At 44.1% G+C, this 17,886-nt stretch overlaps 1 long non-coding RNA gene across 1 annotated transcript; it reads right to left on the reverse strand.

The window, feature by feature from the left end:
* Positions 1-13,638: 13,638 nt before the first annotated feature.
* On the reverse strand, positions 13,639-16,272 carry LOC146188251 (uncharacterized). The gene is made up of 5 exons (XR_014707497.1): positions 16,002-16,272; positions 15,505-15,651; positions 15,219-15,361; positions 14,945-15,078; positions 13,639-13,842 (listed from the first exon to the last, which is right to left on the reverse strand). It is a non-coding gene; the product is annotated as an uncharacterized LOC146188251 (long non-coding RNA).
* Positions 16,273-17,886: the final 1,614 nt, after the last annotated feature.

The raw sequence follows: 17,886 nt of genomic DNA on the forward strand, positions 1-17,886 counted from the left end.
ATCTTGTTAAGTGTATATTTCTAGATTTGTAAATAAGTTTTTTTGGCATCCCTACAGCAATTATGCATTGTATAATCAAGCATAATGTGTCAAAACAGGCCTTGTGGCATGTCTTTTGAACTGTTAACATACTAGTAGAGCTACTATTTCCCTAAGTCGCTCAGCAAGTCTGAAAGTGTCAGTACTCACTTTTGATTACACATGAGGACTTATTTAAGGTAACATGTTCTAGCTAGGCCAGATTAACCTCTAGTTCGCTCGAATGTGATAATGTGGCAGCTTCAAAACTGCACCGAGTTCGACAAGAATTTTCTCAATGGTGACTAACACAACTCATTAACTGCTTCTCCTCTATTCATATATATTGCCCTCTTGTTTAAAAGGCTGCATGTGAAACTTAGGTAAGAGGTATGCCTTTTTGCAAATACTGGTAAGGCCTCTGAAATATCTCACTTACTCATTACACACACTGAAATACATAGTGACATTCAGTAGTGCCCCAGGTGTCAGTATTGTCACCGACTTTATTTAATACTGCTTTCAACCCCCCAGCATAGTGTGTACACAGCATCCCTGCAATTGTATTCCTATATGCTATTGACATCACGGTGTGGAGCCCTCACCAAGATCTTCTCACTCGAGAGGGTGCCCTCTTATCAATCTTGGATACTTTCTCTCATTAGGCTTCGGCCTTCAGCTTTGTGTGTGCAAAACTACATGCACGTCAATTGCCAACAGCTGGGTTGGTTGGTTGGTTGGTTGGTAAACATTTATTAAAACAGTCAAGGGGCCAAAGGCCAAGCTCTAGGGGTCGGCCAAGACTCCTTGGAATCTGGCAGCCACTAGAGCAAGACCGATGAGCGCTTGTTGGTCGTCCAGGGTAGAGCTGAGTAGACGAGCCTCCCAGGTATGCTGTGTGGGTGTTGGCGTGTGTTGTCGTGGACAAGTCCAGGCCATATGAAGGTCTGCTGGGATACTGCAGTGTTTACACATCGGCATATACCGTTCAGGAAATATATTGTTACGTGGTGGCATGACAAGCGATGGAACAGGGCGACACAGAACGACGTGATGACATGACGATGGAATATGCTTTTATGGCCAGCGGGCCTGGCGCGAGCGCTCCGCCCCGCGCCACTGCCCGCTTCGTCATCTTCGTAGCAATATTATGAACTTTTTAGGATTGGGGAAAGTGTCTGTCTGGAGTTGGCGCTATATGACGGCCTCTGTCTTTGTAAGTTCTTGGTGTGGACCTGGATAGAGTTGCCGAGAAAGACAATAGTGTTGGAGCAGGTCGCGTGAAGTGATTATGGTGTCCTTCCTGACCAAGGCGGGCACGTCGGGGGCAGGATGATAAGCTGCTCGGAAAGTAGCTCTCCAGCTAGTTCATGTGCTTATGCTTGAGACCTATGTGGGCTGGAGCCCATATCAGGAGGGTCAGGTGTTTAGGAGGATTTGATATGAGTATGCGAAATGGTACGGCTGAAATACAGCTATGAGTAAAAATAAGAATGGCGCACTGTGAGTCACTTATGACTACTTTAGCTTTAGGAGTGGAGAGCAATAGCTACTTCCTGTGCTGTAGAGATATGTGAAGTGCGTATGGAACAGGAGGCATGAAGAGCCATGTTCTCATCTGTGGCAACCACTGTTGCAGCAGTCCGAGTAGGATGGTCTGCCGCGTCTGTGTAAAGTATGTCAAGTCGGCCAGCATATCGCTGTTGGAGTGACGCGGCCCGAGCTTCTCTGCGATCTAGATGATGATTTGGTTTGTGGGGTTAAATGTCCCAAAGCAACTCAGGCTATGAGGGACGCCGTAGTGGAGGACTCCAGAAATTTTGACCACCTGGGGTTCTTTAATGTGCACCGACATAGCACAGCACACAGGTGGCTTGCCTTTTGCCTTCGTTGAAAAGCAGCCTCCTCAGCCAGATTCAATCCTTGGGTACAGCAGTCGAGCGCCATAACCACTGAGCTATCAAGGCAATATATTTGTTCATGACTCTTTTCAAACACCTTGCTGTGGACACCTGCAAAGATCAGTATGAAACCTATCAGTATGACCAATGAGCTCCTTTGCTTCTGCATAGCCAAAATATACTGCATTTACTAAAGTACTGTACACAAGAAAATTATTGGAATTGCAATGCAACTATCAAATTTAGTCAGAGCTGTCCACTTGATAATGGAGACTACTAAAATCAAACCTTTGGGCTTGTTTATGCCACAACTAATAGCGCTCTTGAGATATGCCGACAATTGCTTCTGCATTCTACACAAAAGCATCGCAAGGTTTTCAAACATCTGATTTCTCCTTAGGCTGTGGCTAAAGGTACGTCCGACGGACCCAATCAATGGTCTTAAAGGTACGTCCGACGGACCCGGTGCGTTTTTCTTCGGGATACGACGGACGGATCCGGGAAATATTTTTCAGAGGTACGGCGGACGGACCCGATCGGTAGGGTTCTTCCGACGGACCCAACGCATTTTTCTCCGATATGGGCCTTGGGATCCGTCGGGAAAGCCGGACGGATCCGAGATCCCCAGATGTGGTTGTAGGATCTAAAAACGTTGGTTGTAGCAACAACACGGTAGCCATATGTAGCCAAATCGAAGTTGGTATGAGGTGTACGTGCGAGGTGCAGGAAGTATGTACTACTGCATGCGAGAAATGTGAAATTACAAAGAATAGTACAGTGGAAAGAATAGTGCCTAGAATGGGTGATATACTACTTGATGGCATGATGATAGGTTTACGTGAGTTGGACCGCGGCAGGGTCGCAAGCACGACCAGCGCAAGCGCATGTAATCGCGGTGTTGACAGCCAGCCCGCGGCCCGCACGTCCGCTCATTTGGTCCTCGTTATCATGTGGATTAACGTCTACGACGGTCGTTATGTAGTTTTGATTCTTCAAAGTTTCCTCACTTCTATCTGTGATGAGATGCGTCACGTAACGCATCGCTTTCTGCTCGCATTGAGGTTTGGTGCTGCAAGTTCTACGTAGTCGCTAAAAAAACTGGGTGCCGCCGGCGTGTCTCTAGCCCAAGCATCGCGTCATTCGTGTTTGTTGGTGGTGTGGTTTGTGCTTACCGTGAGATGCTGTGATGTACGGATTACGTCCTACTAGAGTGCTGTGTGAGACTACGAAGAGTGCTGTGATGAGTGCGCCGATGTCCGGACGGACATCAGTGTGACCGTTTATGATCGGCGATGTTGCACGTGCATGTCAGTGTTTATTAGGTGCAGTGGTAATTTATTTACACGCGCTGTGCAACAATCAGACGAAAATAAGTCATCGACAATTTGTTAGCCTGCACTACAGAGCTCAAAACTCGGAAAATGGGAATGCACATGATGCAGTTTTCGCATGTTGGAGCTAGTGGACCAAAAAATAAGTGCCCAGCCCACACCGCCGGGATGCGCATTACTACAGGTGAAATGGTTCAGGTTTCTGTAAAATAGCTGCCTGGCACAGCACCTTCCTAAATGTTCAGGCTTTGTACTATTGTTGAAGGCCACTTTATCATTAATAAAAGAACGAATATGCTTTATGTGTTAATAGCTACTAGTGCTTTTTCAACATATGTTCATTTTTTTTTTCGTTTTTTCTTAGTTTCCTTTGTTTTTCATGCTAGAAAAACGCAAATAGTACACTTTTGAACTTGTCAGTCCAAAGCTGAACATGAATATCTGCCATGCATGTGACAGCTTTAATGCTAGAAAGGTTGACGTGTATAGCATGTACGTAGACGCTGCGACATCTTAGTGGCACGTTCGGCTACTTGCCCCAAGGTCGTGATGTTTAATGCCAGTGATGGCAGTCGCACTTTGGTGCAGGCGAAATGCAAATGCTTCTGTTTTCTGCAAGATGTCAACGCAAAGTACAAAGCCCGGGCAGTCAAATTAGTTTGGAGCTCTCCACTACTGTATTTTTCATAGCTACATATGTCACTTTAGAATGTGAAACCCTACATGCCACAGGTAGGCTGCATTGTTTTTTAGATTTTGTAACCTCTCATCTATGTTTTGCAACATTTGGCTAATTTTAGTTCTCAAACAGTTGTTAAAGATGAAACCAAAGCAGTTCTTGGCATGGTTTCCTGCTTGGATTAATTTGCTAATTGCAGTTCTTTGAAACTTGCATCAATGCTAGACAGTTCAAATAGCAGGCAGTTGAATTACAGAAATGATGTGCATCGTGCATATCAGTTCGGACAAATGGAAAGTAATGGTCCCCTCCTTGCATGCATAGGTGCCCTTAGACAAATACTCGGGTGTGTGATTGTGACGCATATCAAGGGTCAACAGAAGGCCATGTGGAGCCAGTGTGATATTCTTCATGAAGGCTAAAGTAGAATTGTACAACAGCTGCTGTACCATGCAGAAAAGAATTGATCGTTTAGTGTATGATTAACTGACCATGAATAGCATCTTACTCAGAGTATGATGTGATATATATCTGGTTTAGCATCCCAAAATAACTACGGCTATGAGGAACACGATAGTTGAGGGCTCCGGTATAATTTCGACCACCTGGGTTCATTTACATGCACTGACACCGCACGGTGCATGACAGCCTATTGTTTTGCCTCTATTGAAATGCTCCTGCTCTGGCTGGAACCAAATCTGCATCTTTGGGTTCAGCAGCCAAGCACTAACTACTGAGCCAGCACAACGGGGCCAAGTATCAAAATGCATGCCATTACATTTCCTTCTAGCCTGTGGTTTTCTTCACAGAACTAATGTATACAAGGAAAAGTAAATAGCAAGAAAACACTAGTTTTATTGCACATTATATTCACATTTCAGCAAACATTCTCTAGGAAAAAAATTCTCATAATGTTTGCATGAAAACCATGAACATCTTACAAAAACAAAACAATGCACTTACTCCACTGCAATTATTAATGGGCAAGGTTGCATCTATGCTACTACACTGCACTTATCACAAAACCACAAGCCCCATCTGCTTTGGCCAATCACTTGATGAAACTAACGGAGACAGATGTCGCACACCACAGACTGGTCGTCTCGCAACATATCTCTGCATATGTTGCATTTCAATTTCATGCCTTTCCACTTAGCTTCAACTGTTTCCAGCATTACTAGTCACCCATCTTTTCTGAAATTCCTTTTTACGCTGTTGGGATCAGCATCCTTGTTAACGATGGTCTCTGGAATTTTCGATGCTATCATTTTCACATCTTCCTCATCTGAAAGAATGAAGGAAAGACAAGCTTTGAGCAGAAAAAAAAATTAGGGAGACTCCTAATCTCCACCTGTAAGGGTATGGTGTGCCAGCGTTAATGGTTCTTGTCTGCAGATCCCACTGTGAATTCCTGTTAATTTACATGCCCTTTGCTACAAACATAATTACTAATTCCTTAATTCATGTCTCTGTTATCTCAGATATACTCATTAGCATACGGTCGTAGGCTGCCCTGTTAGGTGATAGACAACCTGGCATAGACCTCTGTAAGCCTCAACCTTTCTTAATTGGAGCTGAAACGTCCCAGAACATATTTCAAATACAACTTTGTAAGCTTGACTTAACAGCTCCTGCCATGTCGTGTGGCCTCGTGACATTTGGCTCGTGGCACTTTTGGCTTGTGCACAGGGGTCATCTGTTAAGTACTGGTTAACATGCATGAAAAATACATTTTCACAGAAACTGGTGGTAAATGGTCAAGTAGTGCACTGCAGATTCTGAAATGTATACCTATATGCATGCAAGGATTGCATCATCACATAACATGATCAAGAGTTCTATCAGTACCTGTAGTTACATAGCATTTCAATGCCCATTAAAGGACCACCTCAGACAATGGTTGTTGTTACCACAAGACCTGTTCTAACAGCGTACTGACACCATTCCACTGAGCGATGGACATGTATATGCATACCCTAGATAGCTCATGATTGTGGATCTCATTTATTTCTATGACTTCCAAGGAGTTCCTGTCATCAGAAACCCTACACTTTACGAAATCGGGACAGTTGTCTTGAAAGAAATAACCAGGTTACCTTGACGCAATGCTAAATTACGGAGGGTGAATATGCTGCATGAAGATACCAAGAAGTTTGTACAAAGAAAGGTGAGAGTGAAATGGCAGGATTTTTGAAACATTGAAATAAACTACAAACTATACATGTCAAACCTGTCATTAAGGAATGGAAATCATGCAGTATTCAAAAACACAACATGGAGGCCATTTTAGGTCATCTTCACAAAAGTCATACCCACACCTCACACACAGCTCAATACTTATGAAAGAGGACAAACCAATATGAAAGGAGTGTGGAGATGAACTAACAATAAACCATATTTTTCACGTGTGCCAGAGTCGAGAAAATAAGAGGAAAGATTTTGTACAATTTTTCAACAGATCCCTTTACATCCCAGCATGATCCTAGGAAATAAGAGAATAAGTGTCCTGTTTAAGTTGTTGCGCATTTCTCTGATATACTATGCAGAACCAACTAGCCTGACAACACGCTCTTCTGAACTGTAATCCTAGGAGAGACGTGCAAATTTCCTGCATTTTTGGTTTCTTAAAATGTTCCTAAACAAGCTACATCCTAAAGAACAGTTTAGTCATTACACACAAATAAATACATTAAACCTTGTTCTTGGTGCATGGCAGCATTAGTCGCTTATGCACCATAAAAATCAATACAATGCTGTAAGGTATACCTTGGTTAGCTATGTTATATGTGACAAGCTTTCGGTCTGGTGTGGTCCTTATTCACGTGAAAGCGCTGTCATGAGGTTCTATGTCCCAGCGATCGGAAAGTGACCTATTCCAATAATTTTACAAACTGAAGGCGATTCTACAGATATCTAAAGACTGGAGTGCTCAACTATTTTATCAACGTCCGCCTGCTTTGACAGCCTGGAGTGAAACTGTTGAAGAGAATACAGTTTTGAACATTTAACGCGTTTCTGAAGGCGTTGCTTTCAATTACGGGGCCCACAAAAAGCAGCTGAATGTCAAACGCCGCCTAGGTAGGTTTTCTAGCAAGACAGCGGTGTAGCGTGGAAAATCGCTCCGCCGGTCCATCGCTGGCGCCGCTGACTTGACAGGCGAACTGTTCAAACTTACAGCTACTGACCACACCTGGAACACTGAATTGCGCATGATCAAGGCAGAATTTCTCTAACACTGAGCACTGGTAGCTATCGATTTCGCGCCCAATATTGTGAAAATCTGTCCTCTCTTCGATCATTGATACGTCCACGGTTGAACATTTATGCGCCTCGGGGTAGGCCAGCCGTTGGAACATGGATGCGTGGTTGTAGCAACGATCACTTGCGTGGCGCACTCTGCAAAATTCCAAGAGTCAGCTTCTGCAACGAAATGTGCAGCGCACATTTTTAACGCGTACCCAAGTCCGCCGATGCATGCATATCGATCCCGATCGTTTCAAAGCTGCGCGGCCGTTCCGTCGGGTCATGCTAACCTCGAGCATGCGGGGGTTTACACTACATGTACGCAAAATTCAACGACAAGAAAAAGATGCAGGCTAAGCACTTTAGTCTAGTCTTCCCCTAAATACCAAAGAACATTGCTGTTCACAGGGAATTCAAATCATTCGCGCTTCCGGCTTTCCGGTTGTGCACTCTTGCGGTGCGGTGCAGTAGGTCTTAGCCTCGACGAGTCGATGTGCAGCTCGCCGCAGTAGCAGCGCAGGCCTCTAGTAGATTCGGCATGTCTTCTGCCACGGCTCTGTGGTAGAATTTAAACGAAGAATTTGGCTAGAAACATCCTGTTTCCTCGGTCTGCATGTGAGGAAAGAGCATAATGCCATTTCACATACATACTTTGGACTGCCGAATGTTCTGCACGGCGAGGTGTGTGTGTTGTACCGGCGCTAGATCTTCGGAGGTCGATGCAGGACCTAAGACAGCGTAAATGCTAGGAGTAGCTCGCTTACATTACGGGCAGATCGAGGTAATAGTTTAGTGCGAAGCGAAAGCTGCTCGTGAATGTGCGTATCTCGATGCCAGCTGGTGGAGCTGGTGCAGTACGTAGCATCGCCTGCAGCTATGTGCGTGACAGCGATGCTTGCCGTACACAACCCTAAGTGAAGACCGTGATCTATGGTAGAACGGATGCACTCTTCGTAGCAATTCATCGAGAGTCGCGGCTAGCTGATATCATAGAGGATAAGATTCATTCACGCATAGCAAGCGGAATGTGGCCGCGTTCGACGTGTATATAGCCATGAGCCTGTATATCGACGTCCGCCGTATCTTTACGAGAATTGAATGGATACGTCGGACGTACCTTTAGACACTTCGTTCTCCTTAAGAACAACTGCGAGTAGGGCATTTTTGCATCCTGTGCAGACAAGGAATAGAGAAGGTCGATGGCAATAATCTATTTTAGATGTTCTCTTAGAATGTGGTTCTCACTGCTTATTTTTTTGTCTTCTGAAACAAATGCACACTGGAAGAGAATCTTTATCTGTTCTCTCAGCAGTTCACAGTGAACCAGTGGCACAGGTAATTTAGCCACTTTGCAAGAAATAGCTACTGCAATCTGGGAAGCTTTGGTAATTAATTGAAAGTGGTGAAGAGAGATCTTGAAAGAAGTGGCTACCTAGGAACTGTTATCAGCATGATGACACAACAAAGTGAATGATGCAAGCACCAAGGAAACCAAAGACAAAACACAGAAATATGCTCCATTTTTCTAATTGACAAATGTTGGCAATATTGTTCTGACTTTCTGGACAGCATGACACACTTATATGAACACCTCATACGACACTAATAAATATGAAAACGAAGGCTTGACCAAATTGGTCAAAGTGAAAGATTTGACACATCAAATTTCCCAGTCTTGTTTACACAATTCTGTGCAACAGCTGGCCTTCAGCAATACCAGAAATAATGTGGCCTTTCAATGAGGTTAGCAAGAACCATGTAACAACAACCAAAAAGGATGTTTCAGAAAGACTACACCTAAGACTCCTGATCATCCAGATGATGACAAACATATTTACCAAGTTTTATCTTTTCCACGAAGGGGGGTACTGCGCTAAAAAACACACGGACAAATGAAGTGGTGGACAGGACGTGCGCAGACTCAAAACTTAATTTTAATGGCTGAAAGGTGGCATATATATATATATATATATATATATATATATATATATATATATATATATATATATATATATATATATATATATATATATATATATATATATATATATAGGTTTTGAATATTTGGGGGCTGGGTTTTAAAAAAATCCTATGCAAAATCTACAACCCCATTCGAGCTGAAATTACGTTCACAAAGTAGCAAAATATGGTCTACGTTATCTGATAAGTGATTCAACATCGGTACTTGCCTAGATTTTCCGGAATCGACGGAATATTGCTCTCGGCGGCGTGCACAAATTTCGCAGAAGCGAGTCGAGAAGCTGCGGTGACATGGTGCGCCATCTGTCGAGCGGCGAGGTAACCGCCATCTCCGGCAAGGACATTGGTGCCGTTGGCGCGCTTGCTTCGAAGGTGCAGATCGTCTGCTCGTTTAAAGTAATGCCACAAGGAAGAGTCACCGCTTCTCTTACTAAAAACAGTAGTGGAAATGCTACATCAGCAGCATTAGAAACAAAAATAAATATTAACTCGTCGCTTGCTCTTCCGCTACGATTCCGGTGCCGTCAATATCTGGTCCAATCTGGTTGATCATTTTCTGTGGTTCAACGTCCGCAAGCTGCTCATGGGATATGAAAGAGATCGTAGTGAAAACACCCGAGACTGTAACACGCACCTACATCGAACAGTACTCAGGCGTTCACGTCGAAGTGCTTGCTGTGATTTATACCTCAAAATGTCCTCCGGCGGCGTCAATACATCTTTGCAATCTTTCTTCATATTCTTTGAAGACAGATGCCCTCATGCGCTCCGTGATGTCTGCACAAGCAGCCTTAATTTGCTGCTTCAGCTCTGAACAACTGTGAAGTCGGCCTCGGCGGTACACGCGGCTTATTAGATAGCCCCATAAAAAAAAAAAAATCGCATGGAGTTAGATCAGGTGAACGGGGCGGCCATGGCTTGTTGGACGAGCCTCGACCGATCCACATGTTTGGAAATGTTGCATCCAGCCAGTTGCGGACACTTCTGGCGTAATGAGCAGGAGCTCCGTCCTGCTGAAATATGCAGATCTCCTTCTGCATATGTGTTGCTTCCAACTCTGGCAGAATCTTCTGCTGCAGCATTTCCAAATATGATTCGGCAGTCACGTTGTCCTCAAAATAAAAAGGCCCAACGAGCCCCTTGCGCCACAATCCACACCAAACCATGATATGTGGGGTCTTGTCGTTTGTGGAATAAAAACGAGGATTGTCTTTTGCCCAAAACCGAGTGTTCTGTTTGTTAATTTTTCCATCCAGGTGAAAAATGGCTTCATCAGTGAATAATAAAAAGTTCAGATGTCCCCGGTCTTGAGTTATCCTTCGTTGTTCCGAGTGGCAGAATTGAAGCCGACGGTCTCTGTCGTCTTCTGAGAGCGCTTGTACAGTTTGCATCTTGTACGGATAGAAGCCCTTGCGTTTCATCGCGCGACTTACCGTTGACGGGCTCACTCCGAACAACAGCGCAGCGCGCGTACAGGACATCTGAGGGTCCGAGGAAAATGCACCCTCAAGGGCATCAGCAATACTGCGATGTGTTCCCCCTTTATCACTCCTTTCTTTTTAAGACAGCCTCTTCGAACATTTTCTTCCATCTTAGCAGTGACCTTTCGCAAGGAGGACGACGGCGAAATTTTACCTTGAATTTCGTGCGCACGCAGTGAACTGACCCGGATTCAACAAGCCATGACACAGCTGCCGCCTTTTCTATCGCTGAAAATGAACGCATATCACTACAGCACACAATGCATTATAGGGCGAACACACAAAAAATTTCGATCTTTCCTCGGGATCAGAACAGAGCAAGAGTCGTCAGAACAGACCAACAGTCAAAAGCAGACGGCACCGGAATCGTAGCGGAAGAGCAAGCTACGAGTTAATATTTATTTTTGTTGCTAATGCTGCTGATGTAGCATTTCCACTACTGTTTTTAGTAAGAGAAGCGGTGACTCTTCCTTGTGGTATTACTTTAAACGAGCAGACGATCTGCACCTTCGAAGCAAGCGCGCCAACGGCACCAATGGCCTTGCCGGAGATGGCGGTTACCTCGCCGCTCGACAGATGACGCACCATGTCACCGCAGCTTCTCGACTCGCTTCTGCGAAATTTGTGCACGCCGCCGAGAGCAATATTCCGTCGATTCCGGAAAATCTAGGCAAGTACCGATGTTGAATCACTTATCAGATAACGTAGACCATATTTTGCTACTTTGTGAACGTAATTTCAGCTCGAATGGGGTAGTAGACTTTGCATAGGAATTTTTTAAAACCCCGCTCCCAAATATTCAAGACCGAGGCAAAGTATTTTTAAAATACCGTGAAATCTATGGGGGTGCGAGCTAGGAGAGCGACCCATATAGAAACACTAGTAAACACAACTTACCGCAACGTTTTTCTTGTTTCGCAGAGCACCAGTTTCGTTTACAGTCTGATATGCTGCTGCATGAGCTAAATTAGCTTAATAATACTGTTGCTTAAGTGATACAACGGCAATACTGTCGCTGAAGTGATAAAACGACGAAAAAAAAAATGACAATGAACAAATATATATATATATATATATATATATATATATATATATATATATATATATATATATATATATATATATATATATATATATATATATATAAGTGATCCTTCTGTTGCACTTGCAGATTGCGAGATGAAGTATTTGGAAGCAAACATGTGACGGCAGCGCTGATGTGCATTTGGATGGCCTCGGGCTTCACTGTATAGCTTGATTAAACTTAAAGACATTATTTAAATATGCACAATGTCAAAATAAATAGTTGCAATTAGCATGTCATGCAACAAATCTCCATTGACGTGTACTTACTCGTAAGTAATGTACAAAATCAATATTTCAGTTCCCGAGCCAAGTGAAAAAGATAGCTACGATCCTGCAACCTCCTGTGATAAGCATCTCTTCACATAAGCATAACTCACCAAACAAACATCTTGCTTCTAGGAAAAACGATACTCTAGCGTCGTTACCCAGAGCCAGTTTTATTTTTGGCAAGCGATCTTTTACACACATCACTGCTCTCCTCCTGGCATCGGATCAAGACTTTCTCGATGCACAGCATGGTACAAAATATGAAGAGGCAACAAACCTTTCGCAACATAGTCACTCACTTGCCGAATAACAGCTTTGAAATTAGTCTCATCGCGATCACGGTGGAAGATCTTTCACATACATCACTGCTCTCCTCCTGGCATCGGATCCAGACTTTCACGATGCACAGCGTGGTACAAAATATGAAGAGGCAACAAACCTTTCGCAACAAATCACAGCCACTCACTTGCCGAATAACAGCTTTGAAATTAGTCTCATCGCGATCACGGTGGAATATCTTTCACACACATCACTGCTCTCCTCCTGGCATCGGATCGACTTTCCCGATGCACAGCATGGCACAAAATATGAAGAGACAACAAACCTTTCGCAACAAACCACTGTCACTCACTTGCCGAAAAACAGCTTTGAAATTAGTCTCATCGCGTACTTAACCGCAGAATATTACACGGGCGTATAGGAGGTATGCACGTGACGTCATCCGCTAGGAGCGCTAGCGGCCAGCGCAGAATTCGCCATACGCGTGGTCGTGTGCGTGGGCACCGCACCGAGCCGCAGTATTCAACTCGCTGTGATCCGTGGGGTACGCTTTTCGCGTCTTTACAGAATTTCTGCGTGAGCCAGCCAAAAACCATGCGAGCGAGTGCATACACCCGTGGATTTCGTGGAACAAGAAAAACGACTGTCTCGACAAAATGTTTGACTTTGTTAAAACACCGGCTCGTACGACGGCGGTAACTTCGTCAAGGTGTGCCGTGTACTACAAGACCACTGCTTCACGTTGAATTCCCTGACATCGGTGCCTGCCATGTGAAGTGCGGTCTTAAGTTTTGTGACAGGTGAAGAAATTAAAACGTACTAAGCCATCAATGTGTTTTAATTTTTGGCAAGAAAGCGAGGCCAAGAGCCACACGTGCGTGAGGGTGTCGATGACCGGCGTGCCGTTTTTAGAGGTGAGCACATTGCGACGTCCCAAGCAAAAAAAAGTGTGTGGCAAAAGGTAGGGCCGACCTTTCTCGCCGACCAAAAAGTGGCCGGCCGACCTTCGGCACCCGAATGAGGGCCGGCGTCGGGGATTGACACTGACCTAACGTCGGCCGATTTTCGGCAATCGACTACGGCCCTACCTTTTGGCCCGACGTGACCGACCACCTGCCGCACGTGGGCCGCCCATTTGCCAGCGTTACTGAATGGTCGGCCGCTCGTCTGCCCTAGCTAGTTTGCTGACGAAAGACCGTACGTCGGCCGGTTGCTTCCCGACGCCGGTTAGTGGCCGGCATCGCCCCTCGTGCAGGTATTCATGCCATGCATTTAATATATCGTGGCCCATGCATATATAACGGGGTAGCACATACAAATGCATCAAGAAAAGCAATAGCTTTTCTGATGCCATGAAGAAACAAAAGCTGCAGTATTTGGTGAAAAATTTATTTGTCAACAGCGTTCAGAAAAAGCTCGCGATTTGCTTTTTAATAAGCGTGGATATATGACTGACTATAGAACACGCGTGTGCCACATATGGAAGATGGGCTTGAGGCTTGGTCTTCTTTTGGCAGCCTGTCGATCACTTGATGTCTGCGACTGGTCGGATCTGCGGCAGGTTCCATCTTGGTCAGCTGTAGGAAGACAAGTGTTTTAATTATATATTTCATTTTCGCCTAGACTTTTACATTGCAGGCAAATATAGGGTGGAAAGGTAGAATAAATAATGTCTGCTCCCTGCCACCAACTGCACTCACATTAATATATTTTATGCGCCTGACTTTCATGCGACCCTACTGAAAACGCATTAGCGCAAAGCCGCAATAGGTAATCAGGATCCGTGAATCCGCGAAAGAGGCGCGATCACTTTGTTTTGCTGGAGTCATGATGTTGCAATTTGCAACCGTAGCGCACTCAAACCTTATCGTCCCGAAGCGCGTTCTTGCATGCTAATGCTGCAATTTAATAATTCTAGCAAAACCAAGTGTCCGCGCTTGTCATAGAGCGCGTATGAGGGATACCAAAGCGGCAGAGCAAACAGTTTCCGCGATATTTACATGAAACCTACAATAAGTTTATTCCGTAGAATACAGCTTAATTTTCTCAAACTAAATGAAGCGACCGGATATTTAACGATAAGTCATCTGATTTATTTTCGTTATTTAACAACCGAGCATTATTTAAAAAAATTGTCTTACCAGCCAAGACAACTATTTACAGCCCAACTCGTAGAAGCTTATAGAACCCGTTGTAAATTTTTAAAGCTTGAAACAAGTTAGCTGAACACCTCATGAGCATGTGAGCATCAGGAAATAATCCGCACGATGAAAATACAACTGCTTGCCCAGAAAGCAAGCGCACAGAGCAAAATCAATGTGAAACGGCTGAGATCTGTGTGCATCACATATATAATTACAAAATCCACAAAATGAACGCGCTGGCTCACTTACCTTGCCAGCATACCGCATCACTCAATCATCAATTTTCACGTATAGACATCATTACAGCAGCAAAAAAATAATAATAATAATAAACACGGCATAAACCTCGTACTCAGTCCTGGCACGAGCTTGCTTGGCAGCAGCGATGATGCTTGTACAGCTTCTGATCGCTCCTATCGCGAGGGGTGCTGCAATATTTATATCAGTGATAGCATTTGACATTTAACTGGGTTGCATGCGTCCCATCGATGTGAGTCGAATAATCGAATTTTCCGAATAAAATCAGCGCTAATACCTGTCCGGCAAGTGCACCGCCATGAAGAAGTGAAAGGCCAGCGTTTTAGTGTAGAGGAGACCAAGGACTTCGGGCTTCGGCGAAACGAGCTTCCACTGTCGCAGCCAGTTTCCAGATCAGCTGATATCGCCTCCCTGCACGATTAGCGCAAGGCGCGCACACCAGTTACAAAATATGCATTTACAGTAACAAGATGCGCATAAATCTCAAAACAATACATAATTAGTTGCAGTACATTATCGTATAGAAGAAAATCAGCGCTAATTTGACTTACCTGATCGGTATACATGTCAGTGCATGCACTTCGATATGGAAAGACGGGCGTTTTGGGGCAGAGGAGATCGGACCTCAGACTGCAGCGAAAAGAGCTAATTCCACTGCTGCAGCATCGTTTCCAAGTCGGCTCAGCACGTTTTCCTGCGCAATCAGAGCGAAATGCGCACACATCGATTATATAAAAAAAAATGTACGTAGTAATAAGATGCGCATATATATACGCGCTCCAGAAACAGTTGCAGTATATTGTCGTATCGAACAAAATATGTGCTAATTGGACTTACCTGATCGGTATAGTGAGTGTCCCTCCATATTAAAAGGCGAGCATTTTGGGGCAGGAGATACCCAAGGACCCAGACTGCAGCAAAATGAGTCAATTCTGCCACCGCAGCCAGCCGCAGCCTTGTTTCCAAACGGCTCAGCAAGTCTTCCTGCGCGATCAGCGCCCACACCAATTATATATATATATATATATAACGGCTCAGCAAGTCTTCCTGCGCGATCAGCGCCCACACCAATTATATATATATATATATATATATATATATATATATATATATATATATATATATATATATATATATATATATATATATATATATATATATATATATATATATATATATATATATATATATATATATATATATATATATATAAAGATGCAAGGAGTATATAACAAGATGAACATATGCTCCAAAAGAATACATTATTATGTTCAGTATAATATCGAATCGAGCAAAAAGCTCCTCTGACCAAGACCGAAAGATCATGTACTTACGCATGTTTTGGTGAACTTCGGCACGAAGAATCTGTACAGAGCGGCTGCAATCATCAGCTGCATATGTGGGCTGTTCTTTTCAAACGCTGACTGCTGCAGGAGGTTGAGACAGACTGAATTTGCGCGAAATAAAAGCGGACGATAAAATTAGGCAGTAGGCATCGCGCCCACACGGAGGCTGGCCGTCGACTGAGTGGCGCCGCGCATCTTAGCTCGCGCGGGATGTGTTTTCCCGCCATTTGGTCACGTGACCTCAAGAAGGGGGGAGGGAAGCTTCAAAAGCAGCGAGAATCTCTCTGTGTGCGGTGCATGCAATTCTTTTTTTTTTTTTTTTTTTTTAGCCGCTATTTATCTCTGCTTCGGCATTCCTGTCGCCCCCCGCGGTGGGGTGCCTCGATGCCTTTCGCCTCCCCGTGGTTCTTTCCGCTTTGCCGCAGGGAGAGGAGATGGACCGATGGGGCCCCGGCAGCGGGTCCCGCGCAGGAAGAAGCAGTTTTCTTTCTTTCTTTCTTCTTCACGCCCCCCCCCCCCTCCCTCGTCGTTCAAGAAGCGTCAAGGTCGTTTCTTTTCTTTTCTTTTCTTTTTTCTACGGCTTCTGCTGAGCCCTCGTCTTGATACCAGCGGCTGTAGTTCTTTGCATGAAAAAATATGGCTTGGAGCGAATGCATGTAATGTTCTTTTAACCGAATATCTTCCACACAAACCAAGTGTGGGGCAGTAGAATACCTGCAGCTTCATTTAGCCAAAATAGCAAGACCTAGCTACGTATAGTGTTCAGCAACTTTATCGGAACCGTCTTGGAAAATTTTCCAAGAGAGTTAAGTTTCAGAACACTGTATATTATGAGTGCTTTTGCAGAGATTACATAGTCCATGCGGATTTATACTTCCCAAAGCAGTACGTGGGTTATTTAGAGCCCCTCGGGCTGTCATATTAATCGCAAACCACATTTCCGTTTTCGCGTTTGGTTTCCATCATAATGCGGCTTCTGCAGCTCGACTAAAGCCCGTGACCTCGAGCTCAAGCTGGTAAATACGGATTGAACCACATAGTAACTGCTGCAAGTTTCTGACAAAAATATATTTTGTCCATTTGTTCTAGGGATGCATGAAAAGCAGTAGAAGGTCGCAGGGCAAAGTGCACCGGATCCGGATGAAAGCTCATAAAAGCTCACCGCCTCTTTTCTTGACCCCGTACGAAAGGTAAACTCACGGAGGCTGCGAAACGAATTTAAGGGCGTTTAGGATTGATAGGTTTCGAGGGCACTGGCAAAAGTAATTGACGGTTAACATGTAAACCTTAAAGGCACGTGATCCCTTCGGTTTACCGTGGGTTTGCTTAGGGTTATGTTATAGGTTAACTTTATGATGAGGTTGTTTAAATTCAGAGGTTACCATTTAACCATAAAAAAATGAACAATTACATTCCTAGGCTCATAGCAGTTTACCGCGCAAATCTTAGGCACTTAATACTAAGTATGCTTCAAACAGACAATCGGCGCCTACCAGTTCAACAACTCACGATCAACTACAGAGTGTACCATACCCGCCGCGGCTCAATTAACGCGCGGTTAAAGCTTTATTTCAGAATATGTATAAATAACAGTTAATTTCACCTTCTGTTGCGCAATGTATAATTCTATCAGCAGGCTCAAATGATATAGTGTCAATATATATCATGCACGCGGTATAATTCAATGTTGCATAAAAATAGCTGTTTCAATGATACGAATTTTCCACTTTTCTCCTGCTAAGCCGACTGCCTCATGGAACGTAGAGGGGAAACCTCCTGTATTGCAGGAGACTTTACTTTGATATGCACAATGTTATTTAATGATATATTATAGCAGCAGTGAATACGCGGCTGTGGAAAAGGGGATTCGAGG

The sequence above is a fragment of the Amblyomma maculatum genome, chromosome 5 (assembly GCF_055883805.1).
Source record: "Amblyomma maculatum isolate TAMU_Amacu chromosome 5, ASM5588380v1, whole genome shotgun sequence".
NCBI lineage: Eukaryota > Metazoa > Arthropoda > Arachnida > Ixodida > Ixodidae > Amblyomma > Amblyomma maculatum.